General features: G+C 44.9%; 1 long non-coding RNA gene across 1 annotated transcript in view; it reads left to right on the top strand.

Annotated features, from left to right (window-relative positions):
• LOC130541430 (uncharacterized) overlaps positions 1 to 6194 on the top strand; it is a 92685-nt gene extending 86491 nt beyond the window's left edge. Inside the window, exon 2 of the long non-coding RNA XR_008955486.2 lies at positions 5892 to 6194. This is a non-coding gene — a long non-coding RNA (uncharacterized LOC130541430). The remainder of the gene's footprint in view (positions 1 to 5891) is intronic.
• The last annotated feature ends 13250 nt before the right edge of the window (positions 6195 to 19444 follow it).

The following is a 19444-nucleotide window of genomic DNA, read 5'->3' as shown; positions in this document are numbered from 1 at the left end:
CAAATCAATCAAGTATTAATATGCATTAGCATTTTCAACATCTAATTATAGAGCATATAATCAAAATATAATGGTGACAAGGGTAATAACAGTCACTCTTTTAAATTGCTCATCTAAAAATTCAACATTCCTTTCCAACCGGAGACAAATCCAAACTCTAATGAATCTGATGGGCATCATTCAGAATCCTTCCCTGGTCCCACGAGGACCCCTCTAATTAGAGTGCTCGTATCATTTATCCTTTACATTTTGAAACTGAAAGAGGACTCTATTAATAATTACATCAGATCAGTCGGTCCAGGCAGACACAAACATATGAACACCTTACCTGTAATAAGCTCTGTTCCCAAAATTTAAAAAAATTGAACCCAATTTTAAAAAATAATTATTAAGTCCATATTTTGTGTGGAACCAATGCTAGATATTAGAAATACAATTGGCAGCAAAATATCATTTCAGGCTTCATATTTTCTGTTAGGAAACACAGACAAGTAGATCTTAGAAGTTAAGCTACAATGCAATAAACTTCATAAAACAGAATGCTATGGAAGCACATAGAGAGAGAATTGTTGCAGTTATCTATTGCTACACAAAATACCATCCCAAAACATAGTGGCTTAAAGCAATAACAATTTTATTATATCTCATAAATGTTGTGGGTCACAAATTCAGGAATGGTTCAGCTGGGTGATTTTTGTGTTAACCGTGGCATCAATGGGGGTCACTCAGTGTCATCCATTTTGTGGGTGGGGTGGTCTGGAGAGTACAGGATAACCCAGTTACATGTCTTGCTCCCTGGCAGAGATGGCTGGAATGCTGGATCTAATTGGAATTGTCCCCTAGAGCACTTACATATGGCCTCTCTACCATGGTGGCCTTGGGTATTTGGATTTCTTACACAGCAGCTCAGGGCTCCAAAAGTGAGCATTCCAGCAAATAAGGTGGAAGCTGCACGACCTTTGATGACCTGGCTTTGGAAGTCACACCATTTCACTTCCACCATACTTTATTGGTTGAAGTAGTCATGAGTACACATCAAGGAGACGTGACATAGTTTCTACCTCTTTGGAGTGAGTGTCAAATAACTTGCAGCCCAATTTAAAAATTGCCTCAAGAACCAAAGCCAGATTTTGAGGATAGAGGCAAGATTCTATAGCTGAAGGATGACTAGAAATTAGCTCACAGAGAGAGGGGAAAAGGATAGGTGGAGTTTTGCAAAGGTCCCCAAGATGAAAGAAGGCATGGATTGTTTAGGAAAGTGAAAGTGGTGAAGCAGGGCGTGTAAGGAGAATGGAGAAAGAATTTGCACTGAACAAATGCGTGAGATGATGATACCGAATTCAAAATCTGGCGATGTTTGAGTTCAGGATCTGGCACATAAAAGATGTTCAATAAATGAGAATGAATGAAGAAATGAATGAAAGAATAAACAGAGTGAAAAGAGAAGGTGGTCTAACATAATGCTTTCAGACTTATTTATTTATTTATTTTTTTGGAGATGGAGTCTCACTCTGCACTCATCACCCAGGCTGTAGTGCAGTGGTGTGATCTTGGCTCACCGCAATCTCCGCCTCCTGGGTTCAAGTGATTCTCCTGCCTCAGCCTCCGGAGTAGCTGGGATTACAGGTACCTGCCACCATGACTGGCTAATTTTTTTGTATTTTTAGTAGAGACGGGGTTTTGCCATGTTATTCAGGCTGGTCTGGAACTCCTGACATCAATAGATCCACCCGCCTCAGCCTCCCAAAGTGCTGGGATTACAGGCGTGAGCCACTCTGCCTGGCCTGGACTTTCTTTAACAGAAAGCTTAGGAAGAAATACCTGTTGTATTTTTTATGTGTATAGTTATGATATAGAACATCACAGCCTGATACACAAAAGCACATACACACATTTATATGTGTTAAAGTTTCAAGAAACAATATTAACCTGTATTATGGGTAATACACTGTGACATCCAATCTGTTCCCTTCAATTCTATTTCATTATTTTCCAAATGCGGGTCATAATCCACGGAATTGGTTCAAGGCTCACCAAGGCTTTGAGACCAGTGAAAGACACTTGTCTAAAAGAAAGAGAAAAGCTTAGAGACATGAGGGTCAAGTCAAGTCCTGATTCCATTCATTGTGATTTGAGCAAGACACACTTACCTACTTAGTTCCATAATATGCATTTCACAAAGTTGTTTTGAGATAAACAAAAGGTGCAAAAATGTCACTGAAATCTACAGAGCATAAAGTATAAAAGTGTCCTTTATTTTCTATCTTTCTTTTTTTAATATCCTGCAAATCTGACTTTCTGCAAGCGTCATGATTTTCAAGCAGGGGATGGGGCTGGGGGTCTCCAGGAACTGGGTGGGAGGAGAGTAGATAGCCAGTTATTCTCTTCACCTGTCAGGTCAATTCCCCACCCTTCTCTTCCTCTCCCCTTCTCTGTGGATTGCATCACCCAGCCTGCCTGGTCTTTGGCTTCCATTTTTATTTGACCACTGGGTGGCACCGGCGGGAAATCAAAGGACAGGAAGAAAAAGACATTGGAGTGCTGAGCCCTCTGTTTTCTCCCGGCCTGGCCACATCTTGGCAGCGGCTGCAGTCTAATATGACCACAGCTCCTGCCTTCCCAATTCTGTAACATCATCCCCCACCTCAGCTTCTTCAGGCCTAGGGAAGCAGTAGCCCCACTGTGGCTAAACCTGGAGAGCTTCATACCCCCACTCCTCTCAGTAAATAACCTCGTCACTAAACCCTTTTCCATTAGACCCTCTGAGAGTGCCAGGTGTCCCCTGTGTGATCTGACTGACCCAAGAGGTCACGTGAAAATGGGCCTAGGACCTTTTGTATTTGTGGACATGGGAACCAAGGGAGAGAATCAAAAGGCTGGGGTGACATCATTGTTGGGCATCCTAGACCTTCAAAACGTGTTTATCCTCCAGGTCATCCTATACTGACTATGATGTCAAAGCCAAAGGTTAAGTCCTGCTTCTCTCAAAACTCCCAAATATCTCCCACCTCTGAACTATTACCTAAAATTCCTTTAACCAAAGACCAAGTGTTTAATGGGGTAAACAGACATTAAAAACTTTAAAATATGAACTTCTTCCAGAGGAAACCCATTGAAGTGAACATGTTCTGGTTTCAGTTGGGGTTAAACCTCTCGTCTCGGTGCTTTTGCTCCCTGAATGATCATGACCTTGAGAAGGATGCGTGTGTGTGTGTCGGGGTAGGGGGGGGCAGGGGATAATAAGAGACACTGTGATGTTGCGATATAATAAGAAATATATATATATTGGTCTTTCTCTCTTTCCTGGCACACAGCTCCTAAAACCCTTGGAATCTGGGAAGAAATAAGGGTTTATTTGTGTGCTAAGGAGAAGACTGGTGGCTGGGAGCTCCTGGATTCCTTCGGGATGGGGGCTGGTTGGATAGGAACCAACCATGTGATTAGAGGGCTGGAACTTTCAACCCCATCCCCAGACCTCGCTACCCAGAGTAGCTAAAGGTTGAGATGATCACCAATGGCCAGTGATTTAACCAATCATGTCTAAGTGATGAAACCTCTATAAAAACCCAAAAGGACAGGATTCTGAGAAATTACAGGTTGCTGAACATGTGGAGGTGGTGGAGGGTGGTGCATCCAGAGAGGGCATGGGAGAGCTGTGCCCCTACCCCTATAACTTGTCCCATTCATCTCTTCCATCTGATGAATGGCTGGTCCTGAGATGTATCTGTTGGGGCTCACAAAACAATGCCCCAAAGTATGGTGTTTTGGCATGCTGAGTGCTTTGAACTACAGGAGAATCTCTCTGACCTCCTGATCCCCTGCCTCTCACCCCTCCTTCCCTCCCGAGGCCCTCTTGAAGCACAGGGAGGTGTTTTCTCTGCAATTTTCCATCTCTGACTAAGGGAAGTTCCTCCAGAATGAATGTGGTTGCCGTGAACCTCCTCCCTGATCTCTACATTAACCAGAGAAGATTAATTCACACAGCAGGAGACTAGAGGACTCATCTCCCAAGACACCACTCCTGGACAGACTTTTCACCTGTTCTTCTGAGGGCAGCTACCTGAGAGATTTTATCTGCACAATGAGACAATCTTTATTCAAAATGCAGTCTCTCCCCTCACCGTCCAATAGTTTTTCACCACCACCCTCCAGGAACCTCCAAGCTTCGATTTCTTTCTGTAGTTCAAACTGTTATTTAAGCTTCAAGTATCTTGCCCTTTTTTGAATCTCGTACTTTGAGATTCTCCCATGCATATGCATGTTATAAATTTGCGTGCCTTTTCTCCTGTTCATTTGTCTATTGTCAGTTGATTTTCATAGATTCAACTTATCAAACCTTCAGAGAATAGAGGAAAATTTAAAACTCCCCTACATATCCTTTTATAATAAATGGGTAATACTAAGTCAATCACTTTCCTGAGTTCTGTGAGCAGTGGCAGCAAATGATTAAAACTTAGGAGGGGGTCATGGGGATCCCTGATTTATAGCAAGTATGTCAGAAACACAGGTAACAGTCCAGGCACCGTGGCTCACATCTGTAATCCCAGCACTTTGGGAGGCCGAGGCAGGTGATTCATGAGGTCAGGAGTTTGAGACCAGCCTGGCCAAGAGACCAGCCTGGCCAATATGGTGAAACCCTGTCTCTACTAAAAATACAAAAATTAGCCTGGCGTGGTGGCATGTGCTTGTAATCCCAGCTACTCGGGAGGCTGAGGAAGGAGAACTGCTTGAACCAGGAAGGTGGAGGTTACAGTGAGCCGAGATTGTGCCATTGCACTCCAGCCTGGGCAACAGAGTGAGACTCTGTCTCAAAAAAGAAAGAGAGAGAGACAGAAAGGAAGGAAGGAAGGAAGGAAGGAAAGAAGGAAGGAAGGAAGGAAGGAAGGAAGGGAGGAAGGAAAAGAAAGAAGAAAGAAAGAAAGAGGAGGGAGGGGAGGAAGAAAGGAAGGGAGGGAGGGAGGGAGGGAAGGAGAAAAGAAAGAAAGAAAGAAAAGAAAAGAAAAGAAAGAAAGAGGGAGGGGAGGAAGGAAGGAAGGAAGGGAAGGATGGAGGGAGGGAGGGGAAGAAGGAAGGAAGGAAGGGAGGGATGGAGGGAGGGGAGGAAGGAAGGAAGGGAGGGATGGAGGGAGGGAGGGGAAGAAGGAAGGAAGGAAGGGAGGGATGGAGGGAGGGGAGGAAGGAAGGAAGGAAGGGAGGGATGGAGGGAGGGAGGGGAGAAAGGAAGGAAGGAAAGAAAGAAAGAAGCACAGGTAACAACTTGGACTTGTGTCTGAAGTGAGGGCAGTCTTGTGGGACTGAGCCCCTAACCTGTGGGATCTGACACTATTTCTAGGTGGATAGCATCCTTTCTCTTGGTTCCTTTTTTTTATTTTTTTGAGCCAGGGTCTTGCTCTGTCACCCAGGCTGGAGTGCACTGGCACCATCATAGCTCACTGCAGCCTCAAGTCCCCAGGTTGAAGCGATTCTGCCACCTTAGTTTCCCAAGTAGCTGGGACCACAAGTGCACACCATCACACCTGGCTAATTTTTTAAAAAATTTTTGTAGAAACAGAATCTTGCTATGTTGCCCAGGCTGTTCTTGAACACCCAGGTTTAAGCAATTCTCCTGCCTCAGCCTCCTGAACTGCTGGGATTACGGATATGAGCCACCATGCCCAGCCAATAGCATCAAATTGAGTTACATTGTATGACAATTCAGTCAGTGTCTTCCGCAAAGTGGAGAATTGCATGGTGTGGAGGGAAAGCACATACATTTTGGTGACCAGAATTGCAACAGTATAGGAGAGGAGAAGTTTTTTTTCCCAGCAAGCATTGAAGACAAAAAGATATCAAAACAAAGCTAGACTCTGGGAAGACAACCAGATGATGATACAATTCTGCCTCCTACCCAGGTAATCTTCTCATCTGTGAGGATATGGAACCCCAACCTCTTCCTGGACACCTGATGATCTTCTGCTTGTGATGGGCTCAGAGTCTTGAAACACAGAACTATGAGCTCATCTCATATCCCAATCCAGCAGCATGGAAACCTCAGACTGTAAGGCCCAAGACTGGCACTTGTTCTCTCCCAACCCTTTTCTTTCTCTCTCTCCTTTCTTTTATCCCTTAATTCCTTCTTGCTTCCTTCCAAGATTTATACTATTACATTTTAGGCAAAACATCCTGAACATGTAAAATAAACTAATTAAAATCAAGTCAATTTCCCAACTGTTATTTGTTAAGCCTATGCAAGATGTCAAATTTTAGTCATTTGCATACCTAGTATGCAATTTTTTCTATTCTGTGGGCCACGAGTATTCTTTTCTCTAAGTCAACTAATTCTTTAACTTAAACCCTGTTTAAGCTTCATCCTGGCTGGGTGTGGTGGCTCACGCCTGTGATCCTAGCACTTTGGGAGGCCAAGGCAGGTGGATCACTTGAGCTCAGGAGTTCGACACCAGCCTAGCCAACATGGTAAAACCTCGTCTTTACTAAAAACACAAAAATCAGCCAAGCATGGTGGCATGCACCTGTAATCCCAGCTACTCAGGAGGCTGAGGTGGGAGGATCACTTGAACCTGGGAGGTGGAGGTTGCAGTGAGCCAAGATCGCACCACTGTACTCCAGCCTGGGCAACACAGCAAGTCTCCGTCTAAAAAAATAAATAAATAAAAAGTTCATCCTAAATAAACACATGAGTAAAATCACAGATTTGGTTAACTTGTATTTTTTTCTTATTACACATTAAAATAAATATATTAAATATATTTGTAAAACATATAATACTGTGAATATATAAAAAGAAAAATATTTGTTGTGTGCTACTTAAAATCACCTCACTTATCACAGATGGTGCATATGCCACACTTTAGAATTGTTGCCCAGTGAGATATTTTTTAGGAGTACAAGGCACAATCTTTGCTGTCACAGAGCTTTACATCTGGTAAGAGATAAAGGGAGAGGAAGATTTCACAGCAGATGGATACATAGTGAAAAGGCAGACTATAGTTAAATCCCAAAGTGTGTGGCCAAGGCAGGAAAGAAAATGAGAGGTCAGAAAAATAGAGATGCCAGTGGGGGAGAGAAGGGCTACAGGCCAGGAAGGATGAATCCATGCTAAATGTATTGCTTTAGAGTTTACATTTAAATCTCCAAAGGTTCCCCAGAGCTACAGGACAAATGGCCAATTTCTCAGCACATCTGCCCCCTCATGATTGGCCTCTGACCATCCCTGTGGGCTAATCTCCCAGCATGTTCCTGGACAGTCTCTTTTGCAAACTGCTTATTCTTCTCCAAATTCACCATCTTCTCCCTCCACAGTACATCCACTCACACTCCTCCTTTTACCTAGAAAACTCTCCAAAACCTCTGTCTTTTTTGGTCGATTTCTTTATTATTATTATTGTTGTTATTATTATTATTATTATTTTACTAGAGACGGGGTCTAATGATGTTGCCCAGGCTGACCTCAAACTCTCGCCCTCAAGAGATCCTCCCACCTTGGCATCCCAACGTGCTGGGATTACAGGAATGAGCCACTGCACCCAGCCCTTATGGTCAATTTTCTTTTTTTTTTTTTTTGAAATGGAGTTTTGCTCTCGTTGCCCAGGCTGGAGTGCAATGGTGCAATCTTGGCGCACTGCAACCTCCACCTCCTGGGTTCAAGCGATTCTCCTGCCTCAGCCTCCCAAGTAGCTGGGATTACAGGCATGCACCACCACGCCTGGCTAATTTTTGTATTTTTAGTAGAGACAGGTTTTCTCCATGTTGGTCAGGCTGGTCTTGAACTCCCGACCTCAGGTGATCCACCTGCCTCAGCCTCCCAAAGTGCTGGGATTACAGGTGTGAGCCACCATGCCCAGCCTGGCCAATTTCTTTTCTTTTCTTTCTTTTTTTTTTTTTTTTTTTTTTGAGACAGGGTCTCTGTCACCCAGGCTGGAGTGCAGTGGCACGATCTTAGCTCACTGGAGTGTTGACCTCCCGGGCTCAAGCAGTCCTCCTGTCTCAGCCACCCGAGTAGCTGGGACTACAGGCATGCACCACCATGCCTGGCTAATTTTTAAATTTTTTTGGAGAGACAAGGTCTCATTGTGTTGCCCAGGTTGGTCTCTAATTCCTGGGCTCAATCAATCCTTCCACCTCGGCCTCACAAAGTGCTAGGATTACAGGCATGAGCCACCTGTGCGTGGTCCTTTTGACCAATTTCTTTTAAACTCAGTTCAACCATCCCATTTTCTCTTATGACTGCTTGTCAGATTTCACAGCACTCTTTTGCAAATGAGGAAATGTTACTTCCTCTGGCTAGTCCAATGGATGGAGAGCCTCAGTGCCTGGTGAGCAAATGGCACCTTGTGTAAACAGAAATGCAATGTTTCCCCTGGATGTATGCAGCCCTATGCCAGGGCCCATGAGCTAGGTTTCTGCCCTTCTGGCCTGGCACCGTGTGCAGTGCACACCCTGTGCAACATAACTGGCAGACCTGCCTTGTCTGCACAAACTCAGGCCGAGTTAGCTTCATTCCCTCCTCATGTTTATTGATTTATTCATATTCCACCAGTAAACAGTCAGCAGATTGAAAGGTCTTCATCTATCTATCTCGGAATCTTTGGCAACTAATAGAGAACCTATAAACTGGTGCAGAATAAACATTTGCTAGACAAATGATGATCAATCATGAATATATGTTGAAATGGTTCAGAAAGCCATAGGCACTGGGAAACTTTACAGAAAGAGAATGAATTCAAACTAGAATGAATTTTAACTCAGCACCTGACCACATTGCCCAATACAAAAATTGTACTAACTTCTTATGTGATGTGGGCAGGAAATACCTCCAAGCGGCCACAGAGTGCAATGAACAATGACAAATCTTCATCTGGACAGAAACATGACCTGCCTCCCTTATCCCAAAGACTAACCACTGCTTAGGGAAGAGATCATGCCGGTCTTGTTCCACGCTATACCACTAGAGCCCACTTAATAGTACTTGTTCAACAAATATTGATTGAACAAGTAAGTTAAAGTATACACTCCTTGGCTACCTCGTTTTGCATATACATATATATATGTGGGCATATACATATGTATATATTATATATTTTTATATATATATATATTTTTTTTTTTAGAAGGAGTCTCGCTTTGTCACCAGGCTGGAGTGCAGTGGCGCGATCTTGGCTCACTGCAAGCTCTGCACCCCGGGTTCACGCCATTCTCCTGCCTCAGCCTCCCAAGTAGCTGGGACTACAGGCGCCCGTCACCACACCCGGCTAATTGTTTGTATTTTTAGCAGAGACGGGGCTTCATTGTGTTAGCCAGGATGGTCTCGATCTCCTTACCTCGTGATCTGCCCGCCTCAGCCTCCCAAAGTCCTGGGATTACAGGCGTGAGCCACTGCACCTGGCCATATATTTTTAAATGATGGGTAGAATGGTGTGGGCTTAGTAGACCCAACACTATGATAAAAGCACAGTGAACACAATGGTTCAGATGTGCAAAAAAAGGGGAGGGGCATTTTGTCACCCTAACTGTTCACATCACATTCTTAAGTCCCATTCCTGTTGACGGTGGAAAAGAAACTTAAACTTGAAAACTAAAGATAATTCAATTTCTTCTAATTTAAAACAGACCCTTTGGGTCTAACTCCGTCTCCTCTGAGTAAATGTTCACTTGGTTCAGGCTGGGTGCAGTGGCTCATGCCTGTAATCCCAACACTTTGGGAGGCCAAGGCTGGTGGATCGCCTGAGGTCAGGAGTTCGAGACCAGCCTGGCCAACAGAGTGAAACTCCGTCTTTACTAAAAATACAAAAAATTAGCTGGACTTGGTGGCAGGCGCCTGCAATCCCAGCTACTTGGGAGGCTGAGGCAGGAGAATTGCTTGAACCTGGGAGGTGGAGGTTGCAGTGAGCCAAGATCATGCCATTGCACTCCAGCCTGGACAACAAGAGCAAAACTCTGTCTCAAAAAAAAAAAAAAAAAGAAGTTCACTTGGTTCAACTATCAAATTCCTTCTCAGGGCTATTTCTCTTCTCCAAAAGGTCCCCCTTGGGTACAAGGGAAAAGCTCATACATCTTCATAATGGCCATGGTCTCTGCAGGTCCCTGATGTCGTGTGGCTGGTCTACTCTTGTCCCTGCAGGTCCTGCATGGGTCCTCACTGAGGTATAGCTGGTCCCACCTGGTTATCTTGAGTATGGTGTGGCCCCAACTGCTGCAGACCCATTCTGACCCCAGACTCTTCTTCATCCCTCTACCGCAGCATCTAAGAACTTATGGATACCCTGCACACATTCCCTGGTTTCTCAGGCCCATCACCTGAGTACCTCACTTAGACATTTTCAAATTACCCCTTGAGGACTCCATGAAGTTCCAGCTCCAGGCTAAATTCAGGGCTACTCTTAAGGGGCTGACAATTTCCCAAATTATTCCTCAGATACAAGAGCTAAGCCCTGCCACAGTAGGACACCACACACCCATCTGTACTTTATTCACCACCCCTTGCTCATCTCCTCCTCCCCTGGGGAGCGCAGATTCCTTCCCATGGAAATCTGTAGCTTTTCTAGTTCTCTCACTTTTCTCGTATTCCTTGCCTGTCCCCTACCCCCACAAGGCTGGAAGGGACTTTTCTTACTGCATACCCTGAGTCTCTAACTTTGGTTTCTCATAAAACACTCTGTTCAGATCACCAATTCAAATGCATTCCCCTTCTGCTCTTGATATGTAAAAGAGGCTTTTGTAATTTATAAATCCTTATTTTCTTTTCACAAAGCCTGGATTTCAAGACTATTGTTTCATTATGGAATTCAAAAACCTGTTTTAAAGTCAACACTGAAGACTGATTCTTTCTTTTTGGAATCCTGCTAAGATGCTTCTGGCTGAATATGAGAAGGCCCTATTCAAGGACATTCATACATTTCAACAAGTAGAATCTCTGTTACATCAGCAAGTTTGACTGTCCAAACCATAAAACCTTCACAGTCTGCTCCCTCCTGGAGCCCTTGCTGGGAGGGGAAAACTGCAGGTGACCCAAACCCCTGCACAGATAGCATCGAAACAAATCCCTCTCCAGCCAGCCTGGACTCCAGCCTTCACTACTGGCTGGTCAGTGATTAATCAGGGGTTCTCATGAGTATGATCCAAACATGTGGAGATTAGAGCCAGCTATTGGTAGATACTGGTCCCACAATGTCAAGTAGAGTGAGGGCCAAAGTCAGCATCATGGCAAGATAAAGCTATGAGCAGCTACCCTGGAACCAAAACAAAGTGGAGGAAGAGTGGAATAGATGTACAAAGAAAAGCAAAACCCAAAGGCCACATGGTCTTAGGGAGCAAGACATGGTCTGAATAGCTGTTTAGTAACTTTCCAGGTTCCTTGAGGCCTGGATGTACTTCTTGACTGACTTTAGTTTTCAAGAGATTCCCTTTCATATTTTCAATAAAGCTAGTTAGATGAACCCATGTCCCTTCTTAATGATCCCTGACTGAAACACTGGAAAAAGACATGGGCCAGGTGAGTGGGTGAGTAAAGTTTGAATTCAGAATTCAAACACCCAAATCCAGGCAAACTGCTCTCCAGAAGTTCAATAAAGTTCATCATACTTTCTTAAGGAGGAAGTGTTACAGGAAAGGGGTCCAGATCCAGACTCCAAAGAGAGGGTTCTTGGATCTCATGCCAGAAAGAATTCAGAGTGAGTCCATAGAGTAAAGTGAAAGCAAGTTTATTAGGAAAGTAAAGGAATAAAAGAATGGTTACTCATAGAGCAGCCCTGAGGGCTACTGGTTGCCCATTTTTATGGTTATTTCTTGATGATATGCTAAACAAGGGGTGGATTATTTATGTCTCCCCTTTTTAGACCATATAGAGTAACTTCCTGACATTGCCATGATATTTATAAATTGTGGTGCTGGTGGTAGTGTAGCAGTAAGGACAACCGGAGGTCACTCTTGTGGCCACCTTAATTTTGGTGGGATTTGGCCAGCTTCTTTACTGCAACCTGTTTTAACAGCAAGGTCTTTATGACCTGTATCTTGTGCTGACCGCTATCTCATCCTGTGACTCAGAATGCCTTAAACGTCTGACAATGCAGCCCAGGAGGTCTCAGCCCCATTTTACCCAGCTCCTATTCAGGATGATGTTGCTCTAGTTCAAACGCCTCTGACAGAAGCACCCAGCTCTCCTGACTACAGAGCGCATCAGAAGCCGGCTCCCCAACATCACTAACACAACCTGTTAGACAAAGCTGAATTTACGCTAAGGGAGAATGCCACCTTGCAAAGTTTAGCAGTATCTCCAAGGTGGGTAACATAGGTAAAAATCTGGGTAAGTATCATGATACTGAGAGACAGGACTAGTTAGATTTCCTAGGCCAACTAAGAATCCCTAAGCCTAGCTGGGAAGGTGACTGCATGCACCTTTAAACACGGGCTTGCAACTTAGCTCACACCTGACCAATCAGGTAGTAAAGAGAGCTCACTAAAATGCTAATTAGGCAAAAACAGGAGGTAAAGAAATAGTCAATCATCTATTGCCTGACACCACACGGGGAGGGACAATGATTGGGATATAAACCCAGGAATTCGAGTCGGCAATGGCAACTCCCTTTGGGTCTCCTCTCATTGTATGGGAGCTCTGTTTTCACTCTATTAAATCTTGCAACTGCACACTCTTCTGGTCTGTGTTTGTTATGGCTCGAGCTGAGCTTTTGCTGGCTGTCCACCACTGCTGTTTGCTGCCGTCGCAGACCCCTCGCTGACTCCCACTGCTGGCAGGGTGTCTGCTGCGCTCCTGATCCAGCCAGGCACCCACTGCTGCTCCCAATCAGGCTAAAGGCTTGCCATTGTTCCTGCATGGCTAAGTGCCTGGGTTCGTGCTAATTGAGCTGAACACTAGTCGCTGGGTTCCACAGTTCTCTTCCGTGACCCACAGCTTCTAATAGAGCTATAACACTCACTGCATGGCCCAACATTCCATTCCTTGGAATCTGTGAGGCCAAGAACCCCCGGTCAGAGAACAAGAAGCTTGCCACCATCTTGGAAGCAGCCCGCCACCATTTTGGGAGCTCTAAGAACAAGGACCCCCCAGTAACATTTTGGTGACCACGAAGGGACCTCCAAAGCAGTGAGTACTATTGAACCACTTTCGCTTGCTATTCTGTCCTAACCTTCCTTAGAATTGGAGGAAAATACCGGGCACCTGTCGGCCAGTTAAAAACGATTAGCGTGGCTGCCAGACTTAAGACTCAGGTGTGAGGCTGTCTGCGAAAGGGCTTTCTAACAACCCCCAACCCTTCTGGGTTGGGGGCTTTGGTCTGCCTGGAACCAGCTTCCACTTTCAATTTTCCTGGGGAAGCCAAGGGCTGACTAGAGGCAGAAAGCTGTCATCCCGAACTCCTGGCATTAGGCAGTTGAGATCGTGGCGCAGCCAGAAGTCTCTACTCAACAGTCACCCATGCGTGCACCCCTACCTTTCCTTCTAACCCATACCTCCTGGGTCCCAACCATGACTTTCTTGAAAGTGTAGCCCCTAAATTCTCTTTATCTCTAAATCTACTTCTTCTGATCCCTGCTTCCTAGGTACTAATGGTTCAGACTTTCATTTCCTCTAGCAAGTTGTATCTCCAGAGGGATCTAAGGAAGGGATCTATGCTGTGTCCTTAGGCCCCTAGGCTATGAACCCAGAGAGTCTTCTCCCTGTTGTCTCTCCCAATTTAGGCATACAGCTCTCAACATGGACAGTTATGTGGGACCCATTCCCTACCACCCTTGCCAGGGCCTCAAGTTTTCAAAGGGCTAGGAGAAAAACGAGAGAAAGAGAGAGAGAGGCAGAGGGGAGAGAAAGAGAGAGAGACAAAGAGGGAGTCAGAGATAGAAAGAGAAAGATAGAACTAGTAAAGAAAAAAAGTGTGCCCCATTCCTTTAAAAGCCAGGGTAAATTTAAAACCTATAATTGATCATTGAAGGTCTTCTCCATGACCCTGTAACACTCCAATACCACCTTGTTTTCAGTGTAAACAAGGGTGTAGCCTGAAAACACTGAGACCACTGACAACCCATAGCCTTCCTATCAAAAATCCTTAACCCAGGAACCCATGGATGGCCCAAATGCATTCAATCTGTAGCAGCAACTGCTTTGCTAACAGAAGAAAGTAGAAAAGTAACTTTTAGAGAAAACCTCATTGTGAGCACACCTCACCAGTTCAGAATTATTCTAAGTCAAAAAAGCAAAAAGGTAGCTTACTAACTCAAAAATCTTAAAGTATGGGATTATTCTGTTAGAAAAAGGTGATTTAACATTAACCACTGAAAATTCCCTTAACCCAGCAGGTTTCCTAATGGGATTTAAATCTTCATTACCATACAAAGGTCCGACCAGACCCAGCAGGAACTCCCTTTAGGACAGGATGATAGATGGTTCCTCTTGGGTGATTGAGGGGGGAAAAAACCACAATGGGTATTCAGTAATTGATAGGGAGACTCTTGTGGAAGCAGAGTTAGGAAAATTGCCTAATAATTGGTCTGCTCAAATGTGCGAGCTGTTTGCACTCAGCCAAGCCTTAAAGTACTTACAGAATCAAAAATACTCTATCTCAATCCTGACTCAAAATGTTACCTACACCATCTCTGACAGGAATTTGCATAAGAACTGTTTATGGGAATGCATCTTGATGGGGCAGCTGGGTTGTTATGAAATACTCAGGAACCCAGCCCAGGTCTAGAATTCACCTCTGAGCACAAAGGCAATGTTGGCCATGCTGGTAAAGGACCACTAGAATCCAGGAGCCTGGACCCCTTTCTTTGTGGTCAAGAAAGGCGGGAAAACAGGTGCAGGACTGCTACATCAGAGAGCGTAACTAATCCGATAAGCAGAGTTCCATGAGTGGTTAAGCACCTTGGAAAGGAACTCACCTCTGAGTGCAAAGGCAATGTTAGGCACACCAGTAAAGGACCACTAGAATCCAGCAGCCCGGACCCCTTTCTTTGTGATCAAGAAAGGCGGGAAAAGGGGTGCAGGACTGCTACATCAGTGAGCGTAACTAATCTGATAAGCAGAAGTCCATGGGTGGTTACACACCCTGGAAAGGAATAAGCATTAGGACCACAGAGGACACTCTAAGACTAATGCTCATTGGAAAATGACTAGGGGTGCTGGCATCCCTATGTTTTTTTTTCAGATGGGAAACATTCCCCCCAAGGCAAAAACGCCCATAAGATATATTCTGGAGAATTCGGCCCAGAGTGTATGTATCTTTTTTCCCTGTCAGACTTGAAGCAAACCTAGGTAAATTATCAGATAACCCTGATGGCTATATTGATGCTTTACAAGGGTTAGGACAATCCTTTGATCTAACATGGAGAGATATACTGTTACTGCTAGATCAGACACTAATCCCAAATGAAAGAAGTGCCACCATAACTGCAGCCAGAGAGTTTGATGATCTCTGGTATCTCAGTCAGGTCAATGATAGGATGACAACAGAAGAAAGAAAACAATTCCCCATAGGCCAGCAGGCAGTTCCCAGTGTAGACCTTCATTGGGACACAGAATCAGAACATGGAGATTGGTGCCGCAGACGTTTACTAACTTGCGCGCTAGAAGGACTAAGGAAAACTAGGAAGAAGCCTATGAATTATTCAATGATGTCCACTATAACACAGGGAAAGGAAGAAAATCCTACTGCCTTTCTGGAGAGACTAAGGGGAGGCATTGAGAAAGCATACCTCTCTGTCATCTGACTCTATTGAAGGCTAACTAATCTTAAAGGATAAGTTTACCACTCAGTCAGCTGCAGACATTAGAAAAAAACTTCAAAAGTCTGCGTTAGGCCGGGAGCAAAACTTAGAAACCCTATTGAACTTGGCAACCTCAGTTTTTTATGATAGAGATCAGAAGGATCAGGTGGAATGGACAAATGAGATTTTTTAAAAAGGCCACCACTTTAGTCATGGCCCTCAGGCAAGCAGACTTTGGACACTCTGGAAAAGGGAAAAGCTAGGCAAATCGAATGCCTAATAAGACTTGCTTCCAGTGTGGTCTACAAGGACACTTTAAAAAGATTGTCCAAATAGAAATAAGCCGCCTCCTCTTCCATGCTCCTTATGTCAAGGGAATCACTGCCCCAGGGGATGAAGTTCCTCTGAGTCAGAAGCCACTAACCAGATGATTCAGCCCCAGGACTCAGGGTGCCCAGGGCAAGCGCCAGCCTATGCCATCACCCTCACAGAGCCCTGGGTATGCTTGACCATTGAGGGTCAGGAGGTTAACTATCTCCTGGACACTGGCGTGGCCTTCTCAGTCTTACTCTCCTGTCCCGGACAACTGTCCTCCAGATCTGTCACTATCCGAGGGTTTCTACGACAGCCAGCCACTAGATACTTCTCCCAGCCACTAAGTTGTGACTGGGGAACTCTACTCTTTTTCACATGCTTTTCTAATTATGCCTGAAAGCCCCACTCCTTTGTTAGGGAAAGACATTCTAGCAAAAGCAGGGGCCATTATACACCTGAACATAGGAGAAGGAATACCTGCTTGTTGTCCCCTGCTTGAAGAAGGAATTAATCCTGAAGTCTGGGCAACAGAAGGACAATACAGATGAGCAACAAATGCCTGTCCTGTTCAAGTTAAACTAAAGGATTATGCCTCCTTTCCCTACCAAAGGCAGTACCCCCTTAGACCCGAGGCCCAACAAGGACTCCAAAAGATTGTTAAGGACCTAAAAGCTCAAAGCCTAGCAAAACCATGCAATAGCCCCTGCAATACTCCAATTTCAGGAGTACAGAAACCCAACAGACAGTGGAGGTTAGTGCAAGATCTCAGGATTATCAATGAGGCTGTTGTTCCTAACCCTTATACTCTGCTTTCCCAAATACCAGAAGAAGCAGAGTGGTTTACAGTCCTGGACCTTAAGGATGGCTTTTTCTGCATCCCTGTACATCCTGACTCTCAATTCTTGTTTGCCTTTGGAGATCCTTCGAACCCAATGTCTCAACTCATCTGGACTGTTTTACCCCAAGGGTTCAGGGATAGCCCCATCTAGTTGGCCAAGCATTAGCCGAGCCAGTTCTCCTACCTGGACACTCTTGTCCTCTGGTACATGGATGATTTATTTTTAGCCGCCCGTTCAGAAACCTTGTGCCATCAAGCCACCCAAGTGCTCTTAAATTTCCTCGCCACCTGTGGCTACAAGGTTTCCAAACCAAAGGCTCAGCTCTGCTCACAGCAGGTTAAATACTTAGGGCTAAAACTATCCAAAGGCACCAGGGCCCTCAGTGAGGAACGTATCCAGCCTGTATTGGCTTATCCTCATCCCAAAACCCTAAAGCAACTAAAAGGGTTCCTTGGCATAACAGGTTTCTGCCAAATGTGGATTCCCAGGTACGGCGAAATAGCCAGGCCATTACATACACTAATTAAAGAAACTCAGAAAGCCAATACCCATTTATTAAGATGGACACCTGAAGCAGAAGCAGCTTTCCAGGCCCTAAAGAAGGCCCTAACCCAAGCCCCAGTGTTAAGCTTGCCAATGGGGAAGACTTTTCTTTATATGTCATAGAAAAAACAGGAATAGCTCTAGGAGTCCTTAGACAGGTCCAAGGGATAAGCTTGCAACCTGTGGCATACCTGAGTAAGGAAATTGATATAGTTGCAAAGGGTTGACCTCATTGTTTACAGGTAGTGGCGGCAGTAGCAGTCTTAGTATCTGAAGCAGTTAAAATAATACAGGGAAGAGATCTTACTGTGTGGACATCTCATGATATAAACGGCGTACTCACTACTAAAGGAGACTTGTGGCTGTCAGACAACCGTTTACTTAAATATCAGGCTCTATTACTTGAAGGGCCAGTGCTGCGACTGCGCACTTGTGCAACTCTTAACCCAGCCACATTTCTTTCAGACAATGAAGAAAAGATAGAACATAACTGTCAACAGGTGATTGCTCAAACCTACGGTGCTCGAGGGGACCTTCTAGAGGTTCCCTTGACTGATCCCAACCTCAACTTGTATACTGATGGAAGCTCCTTTGTAGAAAAAGGACTTTGAAAGGTGGGGTATGCAGTGGTCAGTGATAATGGGATACTTGAAAGTAATTCCTTCACTCCAGGAACTAGTGCTCAGCTGGCAGAACTAATAGCCCTCACTCAGGCACTAGAATTAGGAGAAGGAAAAAGGGTAAATATATATGCAGACTCTAAGTATGCTTACCCAGTCCTCCATGCCCACGCAGCAATATGGAGAGATAGGAAATTCCTAACTTCTGAGGGAACACCTATCAAACAACAGGAAGCCATTAGGAGATTATTATTGGCTGTACAGAAACCTAAAGAGGTGGCAGTCTTACACTGCTGGGGTCATCAGAAAGGAAAGGAAAAGGAAATAGAAAGGAACCACCAAGTGGATATTGAAGCCAAAAGAGCCACAAGGCAGGCCCTCCATTAGAAATGCTTATAGAAGGATCCCTAGTATGGGGTAATCCCCTCCGGGAAACCAAGCCCCAGTACTCGGCAGGAGAAATAGAATGGGGAACCTCACGAGGACATAGTTTCCTCCCCTCAGGATGGCTAGCCACCGAAGAAGGGAAAATACTTTTGCCTGCAGCTAATCAATGGAAATTACTTAAAACCCTTCACCAAACCTTTCACTTAGGCATGGATAGCATCTATCAGATGGCCAATTTATTATTTACTGGACCAGGCCTTTTCAAAACTATCAAGCAGATAGTCAGGGCCTGTGAAATGTGCCAAAGAAATAATCCCCTGCACTTCAAGCCATACATTTCAATCCCTGTATCTTTAACCTCCTGCTGTTTGTCTCTTCCAGACTCAAAGCTGTAAGACTGCAAATGGTTCCCCATATGGAGCCCCAGATGCAGTCCATGACTAAGATCTACCACAGAGCCCTAGACCTGCCTGTTAGCCCATGCTCCGATGTTGATGACATCAAAGGCACACCTTCCGAGGAAATCTCAACTGCACGACCCCTACTATGCCCCAATTCAGCAGGAAGCAGTTAAGAGCAGTCGTCGGCTAACCTCCCCAATAGCACGTGGGTTTTCCTGTTGAGAGGGGGGACTGAGAGACAGGACTAACTGGATTTCCTAGGCCAACTAAGAATCCCTAAGCCTAGTTGGGAAGGTGACCGTATCCACCTTTAAACACGGGGCTTGCAACTTAGCTCACACCCGACCAATCGGGTAGTAAAAAGAGCTCACTAAAATGCTAATTAGGCAAAAACAGGCAGTAAAGAAATAGCCAATCATCTATCGCCTGAGAGCACGGTGGGGAGGGACAGTGATTGGGATATAAACCCAGGCATTTGGGCTGGCAACGGCAACCCCCGTTGCGTCCCCTCCCATTGTATGGGAGCTCTGTTTTCATTCTATTAAATCTTGCAATTGCACACTCTTCTGGTCTGTGTTTATTAGGCTCGAGCTGAGCTTTCGCTCGCTGTCCACCACTGCTGTTTGCTGCC

The sequence above is a fragment of the Pan paniscus genome, chromosome 3 (genome assembly GCF_029289425.2).
Source record: "Pan paniscus chromosome 3, NHGRI_mPanPan1-v2.0_pri, whole genome shotgun sequence".
Classification (NCBI taxonomy): Eukaryota; Metazoa; Chordata; class Mammalia; order Primates; family Hominidae; genus Pan; species Pan paniscus.
The sequence above is the reverse complement of the archived record's forward strand: the minus strand, read 5'-3'. Positions and strand labels throughout refer to the sequence as shown.